Source organism: Cheilinus undulatus, linkage group 1 (genome assembly GCF_018320785.1).
Source record: "Cheilinus undulatus linkage group 1, ASM1832078v1, whole genome shotgun sequence".
Lineage (NCBI taxonomy): Eukaryota > Metazoa > Chordata > Actinopteri > Labriformes > Labridae > Cheilinus > Cheilinus undulatus.
This window is the reverse complement of record NC_054865.1, coordinates 2,943,334-2,955,147: the sequence shown is the minus strand read 5'-3', so window position 1 is coordinate 2,955,147 and position 11,814 is coordinate 2,943,334.

The window sequence follows — 11,814 nt, the reverse complement described above, 5'->3', positions numbered from 1 at the left end:
AGTAATACATTACTGTAATCACATTACATTTGCCAGTAACACAGTAGTGTAACACATTACTGCTGCTGACTCAGAAAGCACATTACTGTTACTGTAAATAATAATCTTGCTACTGGCATTACTGTGAATCCTCAAACTACCTTTAAAACAGAGAAAACAAATCAAGCATCCCTTTAAATACCTGCTCACACAACAATCACAGATCCAGGTGGTGGACACATCAGCTCTCCTCCACGTAGGAGGGAGAGGGAAAGTGGTTCAAATAAGGAGATGTTTACATGCATAGAGACATGAACACAGCCTTGAATTTGTCGCACCAAATGTGAGGAATGTGACGGAGAAGAGTAAACTGTACCGAGGTCAGATACAACTCTGAAATCTGCATCAAATATCTCCAAACACCTGCAAAGGCAACAACACAAAGCTAGAAGCTAAAGGCCCTCAGGGCCCCAGGGGCCCAAGATACAGTCGCTAGAAAAAGTATGTGAACCCTTTGAGATTTCTTGGAATTCTGCATAAATTGGTCATCAAATGTGTTCCGATCTTCATCTAATTCCCAACAACAGATAAACACAGTCTGCTTAAACTAATACTGCACAAAAAATGATATGTTTTCATGTTTTTATTGAACAAAACCTGTAAACATTCACAGTGCAGGGTGGAAAAAGTATGTGAACCCCTAGACTAATGACTGGTGGACCCTCCTTTGGCAGTAATAACCTCAACCAAACATTTCCTGTAGTTGCAGATCAGACCTGCACAACAGTCTGGAGGAATTTTGGACCATTCCTCTTTACAAAACTGTTTCAGTTCAGCAATATTATTCAGATGTCTGGTGCGAATCGCTCTCTTGAGGTCATGCCACAGCATCTTAATCGAGTTGAAGTCAGGACTCTGACTGGGCCTCTCCAGAAGGTGTATTTTCTTCTGTTGAAGCCATTCTGTTGTTGATTTACTTCTATGCTTTGGGTTGTTGTCCTGTTGCATCACTCATCCTCTGTTGAGCTTCAGTTGGTGGACAGATGGTCTTAAGTTTTCCTGTAAAATGTCTTGATAAAATTGGGAATTCATTTTTCCGTCAGTGACAGCAATCCGTCCAGGCCCTGAGGCAGCAAAGCAGCCCCAAACCATGATGGCCCCTCCACCATATTTCACAGTTGGGATGAGGTTTTGATGTTGGTGTGCTGTGCCTTTTTTTCTCCACACATATCATTGTGTGTTCCTTCCAAACAACTCAATTTTGGTTTCATCTATGGACAGAATATTTTGCCAGTAGTGCTGTGGAACATCCAGGTGCTCTTTTGTAAACTTCAAACTTGCAGCAATGTGTTTTTTGGACAGCAGTGGCTTCCTCCGTGGTATCTTCCCATGAACTCCATTCTTGTTTAATGTTTTACTTATTGTAGATTTGTCAACACAAATGTTAGCATGTGCCAGAGATTTCTGTAAGTCTATAGCTGACACTCTAGGACTCTTTTTCACTTCATTGATCATTCTGCGCTGTGCTCTTGCAGTCATCTTTACAGGACGACCACGCCGAGGGAGAGTAGCAACAGTGCTGAACTTTCTCCATTTGTAGACAGTCTGTCTTACCGTGGACACATGAACATCAAGGCTTTTAGAGATACTTTTGGAACACTTTCTAGCTTCATGCAAGTCAACAATTCGTGAACGTAGGTCTTCTGAGAGCTCTTTTGTGCCAAGCATGGTTCACATCAGGCAATGCTTCTTGAGAACAGCAAATTCAACACTGGTGTGTGTTTTTTATAGGGCAGGACAGCTTTAACCAACACATCCAATCTCATCACATTGATTGGACTCCAGGTTGGCTGACTCCTGGCTCCGATTAGCTCTTGGAGAAGTCATTAGCCTAGGGGTTCATATACCTTTTCCACCTGCACTGTGAATGTTTAAATGGTTTGAGCAATAAAAACATGAAAACATATTTTTTGCACGGTTTTAGTTTAAGCAGACTGTGTTTGTCTATTGTTGTGACTTAGATGAAGATCGGAACACGTTTGATGACCAATTTATGCAGAAATCCAAGCAATCTCAAAGGGTTCACATACTTTTTCTAGCAACTGTATCTGCATGATGCTGACACTTATCAGGCAGCCAAAGCTCAGTTTTCAACAGCTGCAGGAAACTACAAAAGCTGAGATAAATAGACTTTTGGCAGCATATGGTGGAAGAAATGTTCCCTACTGCAGCCTTGTTCTTAAAGATGGGGTATTATACTTTTCTGATTTTTAAAACATAAATATAAAGTCACAATGTTGGGTGTCCATACTTCACATATGAAAGTTTCAAACCGCAAGATAAACGTATGTGGCAGTAATCTTAGAATTAGAGTGTAAACTGATGAAAACGGTTTTTTGGGAATCTCTCTGAGATCTTCCTGAGACGGGATTTCAATGGAGCGGACTGATGAGGTCATCGCAATAGGATCTCCTGACTGGTTCGTCCCTGCTGCCGGCCAGCCTCCTGAAAATCGGCCAATCGGAGGAAAGCAGGTCCGGGGGGTGGGGGGCAAGCTGTCCAGGCATGCGTTACAGTGCAGCAAAAATAATAAAACAAGGGAATGACTCAGGATGAAATCCTGGCTAGAATTAAGGGACAGTGGTCAATTGAATGACTTTTTGCAATACTTCTGCATAAAAAGGAACCGCTGTTTCTATCATTAACGGATTTGTGAGGAGGTGCCAAACAAGGAAAACAAAATGATCTGTTTTTCAATCAATGAGACTGCAATCAAGTTTGAACAGAGGGAGTGAATGGTGAAGAACAGCAGGTCATTCTCCTACAGGGCAGATTTCCAATGTGGAAATTGGAGGTAAAGCTGAGCACAGACCTCTGCTGTTTCTATCTCTTGTTCTGTTGGGGAATGATCATCGTGAAGTGTTGGACAAAGACTGACCGCTGTCAGAGTCAGACTTGTGTTTCCAAAATGAAAGTGTAGCACAGTGCATCAAATAATGAAGCTGTATTTTCTGACGTGCTGATAATTCAATAGGGGAGTAAGAATATCAAGCAGGACTTTCCTTTATCATACACAGAAGCTGACTTATGGACAGTCAGGAGAATTGGAGCAAATGGCTAATCTGTGCTTACCCAGCCTTTCTGAACAATAAGTACAACAGGACTCAAGGTTCAAGGTTCAAGGTTCACTTTATTATCCCTGTGAAGGGCAATTTGTTTCGCAGCAAGCAGTCAAGACATACATTCAGATCAATCATAAAAAAACAGCACTGACAACACAATAAATAGAAGCACGAGAGACTGTGTGCAATACAATGATAAAACACAATAAGACTCAAACCACAGAATGCCACTGTGCATGCCAAGCATCCAGCAGTTAAGGGCTGAAGAGTCTCAGTTGTATTCAGGCCAAGGCTGCTCACAAACCTGTGTTCTTGGCTCTTAAATGGGTTAACAGGCCAAGATTTCACAGTTTATAATCCTAATAACCCTCTTCATCTTGATAAAGCTGGCGTGCACCTGCCTTTAACTTGCCACACTCAATCACCGGATAGCCATTCCCCCTCAGCTGTTGTAAATCTGTCCCTGCCTGAAGATGACGTCTCCTCTGCTATTCTGGAATGATTCCAGAGCGCACACGTCCCAAAAAGCTGATTGCTGGGTGCTGAACCAAGGAGAGTCAACGGCAAACAGAAAAACCATGTCCCTTGGTCTGATGAAGGGGTAGGGCCTGAAACATCACAAATTTGGTGATAATCTTCATCAACACGCGTGCTGACTGGATTTTCCTCTGCAATTCTGCTCCAAAGCAGCATGCAGCATGATTCCCCTGAATAACTGAGAGCTGATTTCATAATCAGTGCCCTGTTGTCTCAAGGTTCATCAGAGGGTCTCCAGTTGTGAGCACTGTGACGAAGGTCAACAAAGACTGAGACCTTTTGTCACCATGCCAGCAGGTACTGACAACAATGATGGCAAAGTGTGAAAGAGCAGTGAGAGGCCATTGCATACACCAGCTAAGTGTTAGCATTACTGTGAAAAAGCCTGCTCAGAAATTGTCGTACTCCCTGCATTAGGGCTCAGGCCAAGAAACTGGCGTACGTACTGTGTTAAGCATCAGGAGGCTGAGTTTCTGCAGCCCAGCTCACAGCAGCAGAGCAGTGACGGACCAACAGGAGCAGGCTGGAGTTTTTGTTCACACACTGTGTGTTTTTGAAGACAGTTATATGCTGTAAAATGTTTGCTGTTCATTATTGAAGTTGAATATTTAGGATGTAGTGTTGCGTTTTCCTGATGTACATTTAGGCTGGTTACTCATATACGAGTTTTTCTTGTACCTGTAGAAACCACACTCACATGATCACTTATAAAGTGAATGAAAACATTAGGACTGTAAATCCTCTATCCTGGCCTTCATTCTTTGACCGGAATTCATCGATATTTGCCAACCCAACAACAAACATCCAAGGGTTCACCCTTTATTTCAGTAAATTGAGAGAGAGGAAGCAAGGACAGTAAGTAAAGAAAATCCCATTTTCGTAGACTTTATAATAAGCATTATGACTTTACAATGCATTTGCTTGACTGTATGTGTTTCATGTTTTGGTTATTCTTTACAGTCCCAAACATGTTTACATCATTGCCGACTGATGAGAAAGAAGTCACAACTGGAGTTTCATACATGGATAAGAAATTTAAAGGGAGAAACAACAGATGTGGAGGGCCCATGCCTGTTTGCCTCAAGCCTCAAAACTAAAATAAATTTGCCGTAGAAATCTGGAGTTTCATGCACACCTGCTGCCCACCTACTTATTCACAGGCAATCATTTTTAGTCACATAACTAGTCTGTTATAGTAAAGCCAGATTTATCTTCCCATAATCAGAGATTATCATCAAAATGTGACTTTCTTATCTGTCACTAGTCACGTTTTTGTCTTGCACAACAAAGCTGTTCTGGGAAACTGCTGATGTTTAGCTAGGGGCGGAACAAATTTAATCTGAGAAAAGGATTTCAGTTACTCAACAAAGAATGGTTTTACTGTATAATGAGACTAAACAAGTCATTATTCACCCCTACAGACTGCAGCTGGTTTGAAGAGATCAGTCCTTCAGCACTGGACAGGGAGCTGCATCCAAAGAGTGGCTGATAGACACAACACAGCATCATGGAACTTGGTACCAAAGGCTTTTCTGTCCAGGCCGGGGGTGGGGGGTTGGGGGTGGGGTGTCTTGGACTTGAGTGCTGAATCTGAGTGCATTTAGCTCCTTTTAAAGTCTTTTTTAATAAACAAATTAAAACACAAAAACAAATGGCCCATCCACATACTAACAAGGACATACCAGCGACAACAGCAAACATTAGACTCTGCATGCTACACTGTAAAAACAAACAAGTTGAAACTTCAAATTTTTTGTTGAAACTATGTCGAAGTTTTTAAGTAGTGAAAAAGGATTTTCTGAGTAAGCGTTATTCGTATCTTTATGTTGAGTTAACTTGACTTGGCAGAGGACTTCCTGGTTTAGTGTGCACTTTTCCCTTATTGTTGTTACTTGTTACTGTTACGTAAATTGGACCAACTGTGGTGGCTTTAACGGTCAGGATTAAAGTATGTGGTAGAAATAAGGGAAAATGGAGGGGGATGAAGACCACGCAGCTTTATGTAAAGTACCTAACTCAGTGTTTTGAGTTGGATTTAAACAGAATATCTGAGTATAGGAAAGTTTCCACAATGCACTTTAGTGTTGATGCTTCCAATGAAGGAGTGATAGAGGCTTAGCAGGATGTTTTTGCTGACTCCAATGGAATTGAGCTTCCTTAGGTACTGCCACTGATCAGTGTTAATTTCATCGACTAAAACTATGATACTATTCGTCGACAGCCTTTTTTTCCGGGACAAAAACTAGACTAAGACTAGCAAAAGCAGATCTTTGATGCAGTGGTGGCTGGTGCATTTTTCTTCAGGGGGGTCTACAACAAAATCCCAATTTGATATGATATGTATGCAAGGTATATGAAAAGATGTTATTACACCATGAGTCATATTAAAATGCCCTTTTTACATCTGCATTTGTTTGATTGGTGAACAAATAGTATCTGTAATATAATATTATATATAATTTAATAAATAAGATGGCTATAATAAGGGTCATCAGCAGCCACAAGTAACTAACTCTTATCATAGTCAACTTAAATTTTAAACTTATCGTACATTATCACAAGTCAACTCACTACATGACAAAATCATGTTAAAGAGCTGATTGAATGTTTATTTTAAATAGAAAAATTTACAAAAGACATAAGGGGCCAGTAGTCACTGCTTCAATAGTGACTGATTCAGTTAAAAATATAAATGCCAGACCTGAATGAAGCAAAAATGTTAAAACACACAAAACTATTATTTATTGATTGATTTACTTACTAACTTATTATTATTAGTCTAATATGCCATCAGCAGACTTTCTCTCTTTGTCACAGCTTTGTTGCTTCATCCTGATATCTGGCCGTCAGGTCCCAGCTCTTTAATTCTAAGTTTCTCCTCCAATGTCCTCCTCTCTAAACGCCTTATTCTTAAACACTCCACTGAGTTTTCTTGTTGCATTTTGTTGTCTTCCTAGCATCTCTCCATGAGCTAAACAACGAACACAGGTGCAGTTTTTGGCAGGAAGCCAGAGATTTACCACGATGGCTCATGACTTCCTCTGTTTGTCTCAAATAACAGATCGTATTACTCTGCTGTCACCTGTTGGCGTCAGGTGAGTGGTAAGTGGTAATCATAGACTGTAGAAAGAATTAGACAAACCCTGTGTGACATTAGCCGTCTGCTTACAATAGGCGGACTCAAACAGCTCTTGAAGCCAGTCCACGGCGGTCATCATCTTTGAAACACGTGTCATGTTGTAGTGCACACATAAGGCATAACCATTGCCACTGTTAACATAAAGCCTGTTTTATGCTTGATGCATCCGCCAGGTCGTGAGTGTCCATGCGTCAAACTTTAAGACATACCCCTTCGCGGGGTCCTGTGTGGCCAATTTTCATCTGGCCACGCGCATTCCCGAAATTTTTACAGACGCAGATGAGGCAGACGTCAAAATGGCATTAAACACGCTACAGATATGATTCTTGAAGACACTGCCCCCTACCTTTTGGGAGAATATCAGTTTGCAGGGAAGAGAAAGCCGGCACTAGGTATAAATGCACCAGATGTTTCCGCATCCATGCGGCTGTTCAAGCATAACCGAGCCTTAACAGAGTGATATGTGACAGACAACAGCTCAGTCTGAGTCCAGTCTGATGTGCTCTAGAATTACAAGCATCCAGGGAACTAACTGAACATCACCCTCTCACGCCACTGTTATTAATATGCAACATAATAAACAGGCCATAAAGCATTAAACAGGATTGTAAAAATGAATCCACTAATTATTGACCAAAGATAACTGGACTACTGCATTGATGTTGACAACTCTACTTATAATATTTCATGCTTACATGCTGAGTTAGTTAATATTTATGGCATTTGGATAAAACAAATTGTGGGGGGGGGGGGGTACTTTAGGCATTAAATTTGGCCCATAAGTCTGAAAAAGTTCTTACCATTCTTTAATCCTAAATAATATCTGGAAAGTTCAATCAGATATTTAGAATACCTCATTTTAAACATCTAGGTGGACTATGCCCTTGCTTTTTCTCAGTTGTGCTGAGATGAAATTTAGGCCCCGTCCACACGGAGACAAATTCGGATCGGCGTTTCATCCACACCGAAACAGCTTTTTGGGTGACTGTAAACGATACTTTTTGAAAACGGGTCCCACAGTGCATAAATCTGTAAACGACAACTGTTTTGTAGCAGAAGCTACTGAGCTTGTTATGGCTTTTAAAGTAAATTCTGACGCTCCTTTACCACCACCGCGAAACGCATACACCATATGTCCTTAAATCCAACGCAGAGAACAACCAGAAGAAAGTTTGTCAATTTACTGTGACGTTCTTCTTCTCTTTTGGTGCATTTCCATGGCAGCAATACAGCGTCACATACAGGCTTGGTGTGTGCACTACAGTGTTTTCAGTCGTTTCAGTGGTTCCATGCTTACGCTGATATTTCCTGAAACGATCCCGTCTTTACAGAAAACTTTTTTAAAACGAAACTGCAATATATTGTTTTCCTCTCCGTGTGGACAGGGCCTTAAAGGTACCTCAGCACCCCTAAAAACAAGCTAAAATCACCCATGCTTTAGATCATGTCTGCAATGAGAAGTGAATGGATTTGACTGAAAGTGAAACTGTTAACTCACATGCTTGGCTTGATGTAGTTATGCAAGTCGCCTAAAATTCTCTGCCTTTATCCCGTCTGTATCTTTTATCACTCTTACCTTGCATGACAGAAGACCAGAAATGTTTTGGTTTTGTTATTGTTAGTCATAAGAAAACTATGACAATACTGTTCTGCTGAAACAACCGGCCGGCATACCAGAAATGTTGGTTTTGTTGGTGAGCTATCACATCAAATCATCAACAAACAGTCTTAAGAAGTATTTTATTTTATATTGCCAGATGTATTGCATGAGTCTAAATGACCTGTTGACCCATTTCTGTGCTGAGGTAAACATTCTCCTCAGATTTTGAGAGCATCTTTAGTGTAGTCAGAGAACTGTACCAAGCTTCCATCATATCATAGTACCTGGTGTTGGTAACACATCTGCTTTTGAGGAGAACATCTGTGCTCCTTAATGATAATCTGTCCGTGACTGTGCCTGCAGATGACTATGAGATAAAAAATGACTGTCATTATTATTGATGATTATGAGACTAAAAGTGGAAATTTTGATATGACTTTTTATCTCATAATTAGGACTTTATTTCATAATTTTGACTTAGGATTCTCTTTCCATTTTTTCTTTGTTTGTTTGTTTGTTTTGTTTTGTTTTGTTTTTTAAAATTGCCTGACTTTCACATTTTTGTCTTTTAACTGGTGGAAATGGGCTTCCAATACATTACTGATCCATCTATATTCATCTTTTTTGTTGTTGCTGTGCTTATTTTCCTGCTTTCAGCACCCTCCTCCTACTGCACCCCCTGTCTCCTCTGCCTCCTTCCTTTCTGCACCTCGCTCTGATCTTTTTCTCCATTTCCCTCTTCTCTTTTCTGCACCTCCCCTTTCTCTTGCCTTTTAAAGGTCTTATTTTTCTCTCTTCTCTCTTTTTTTGCAGTCCCCCTCTCCTTTATTGTAACTCCATCTTCAGCAGATGTTTAGTAAAAGCTTTTTAAGTGTTTCCTTCCTGGTTTTCTCTTTCAGAGTACCGCCTAGACCTGCCATCTTTGTCAATCTCAAGACACTCACTTTGGTAATGAGTTGGTGCTATACAACTTAAGGTTGGTTGATCAGTGACATATGGCAAACCCACGTCAGACATATCTGCAAACTCCACATACTCTGTTTCTTTTATTTATTTAAATGTATTTAACCAGGAAACCTCATTGAGATCAGTAATCTTTTAGTGTCCTGGCCAAGACAGGCAGCAGCGCATTTATCAGATGTTAGTGTTGCATGCATGCATGCATGGAGTCCAACCACACCCACTTGCTCTGTTTGTGAAATGCAGTGCAGCCCTGCTCTAAACAGCTGGAGGCGAGAAAACACAAGATCGCTGGAGAATTTATGTGGGAAATGCTGGAAGCAGAGAAAGTTATGAAACAAACAGATTCCCTCACTAGATGATGTTACAGAGACCTTCAGAGGTTTTGTAGAGGGAACTCTAATCAAAGAGCTGAAAGTAAAGCATTATCCTGCCCAGGAGCTTGGTAGAGATAGAAAACTCAGATCAGATGAATGACTGTTCTCCTTTTTATTAACCCTTTAGATGCCACCACAAACTGAACAGGTTTAAGGGGGTGTCATTTCTCAGAATATATTGTCTGAATGTTGATTGTTAAATTTTCAGATTCTGAGATACATTCCAAACTGATGAAATGTCATATATATTATTTTACAAACACTCAGGCCCTTTCAGAGGGCCTAGAGCAGGCCTATTCAATTAGAGGCCTGGGGGCCACATGCGGCCCTGAACCAACCCCTAAGTGGCCCAGCCTGCGGTCATGCCAGAGATGCAGAGGGTAACCTGTTTCGCAAGTTTTCATATACTCCCACAGTATTTCAGACCCTGAACGCAACACTCTGTGTTAGCAACAGTCTACCCACAATGCACTGTGTTGTTTTGAAGTGAGGCTAGCAATGCTAACAGAAGTAGCCCCAAGATACCGAGTATAAAACATGTCCTTTTCAACTGTAGCTACGACTGTGCAAATTTAGTTTTTTTATACACTTTAAGATACGCCTGGATAAGATGTGTTCAAAATTAGTATTTATAGGATTTCATTTTATTTTTTCATTGTTTATTTTATTTCTATTTAAGTGAGAAAAAAAAATCAGCTACCTCAGATAATGTTCAAGTACAGCTCTGTTGTTGTTTTAATGCACTTTTTCATGTGCCTTTGTCATGTTGCCAAATTTAAAAGGGAAACTATGGATAAAAAAAATGGAGATTTTTCATCAGATTGATCTGTAGAGGTTCAAAATTTGACATTACCAGCTGCTTACTGGGCGCTGAACATGTCCGGCTACATCTCTTGACTTTAAAATTTGGCCCAGCTGAATTTGTAATTGAATAACCCTGGCCTAGAGAGCTCTGATGGTTCCCCACTGATGGACTCTTAAAGATCTAATGGCTTCAATTAAAACAGCCTGGAGGCCTGGAGTTGGTCCTGGATCCTCTTCTGAAGTGACTTCTTATTTCTAAAAGCCTGAAACTGTTAATGTTTGCTCATCTTAACTTCTTACCAACAAAATAAACCTCTCTCAGCACTGCTACCTTAGTGTTTGGCTACAATGACCTCTGACCCCTATCATTACTCACTACATTACACCAAAAATATGCCTTAAAGACATGCTGTTGATGAGTGGACACAGCCAAGAACAACAGTTCAACAACAGAAGAAGACAGAAACGTGGAGAGTCAACCAGGATCTTCTGCTGTCACCGTGGTTTTCATGCAGAAATAATCAAATGTGTGTCCAGGATTACAGCTGGTGGCAGGGATGTCCGACACAGCATCCTCTAACAATACCAACAACCTGTTATTATTGTGCTTGTTCAGTGTTAGCAGTAAACTTCCCATGGCATTTGAATAAAGGTTGAGTCCTAGTGTTTGTCAGGAGGTGAAATAGAAGGACAAAACAGTCAAACATGTGAGAGAAAGATGTTTTATTGATCAAATCAACAGTAGTATGTGATCATGTTTCCATTCTAACAGGCTGTGTGAGAGCTGATTTGATAGAAACAGAAAGTTTGACATGTTATTAGAGATACAGTTACTTCAGCTGACATATGAAGAGTCTGTCCTCAGCATAAGGTGCGGCACATAAAAACATCTCAGTTTCCATCTCTGAACTATTTAATAATGTTTTAAAAAAGAAGCACTGCTATTTTTACATGTTCTGCCCATGAATAAAAGACCTAAATGTGTTAACAACAAGCTGCTTTAATCATCAAAACAATGGATCCTGATGTTTAAACCTCAGATGGTGTAAAAGAAACTGCTGGATGTAAGTGGCCAAAAATGGCAGCATACAAAAGAAACAATAAAGAGAGTAAACATTACTATTTTTTACAACTTCTTTTGCATTATTCTTCAAAATTAAGACCAGACCTGGTCATAACTATCAAATACTGATTATTTTTTTAGTATTTACACCATAAATGGCAGTCAAAGAGCGAACCCTGCTGTTTGTAATGTAAAAAACAAAAATGAAATATTTTAATCCTACGATGTTAACA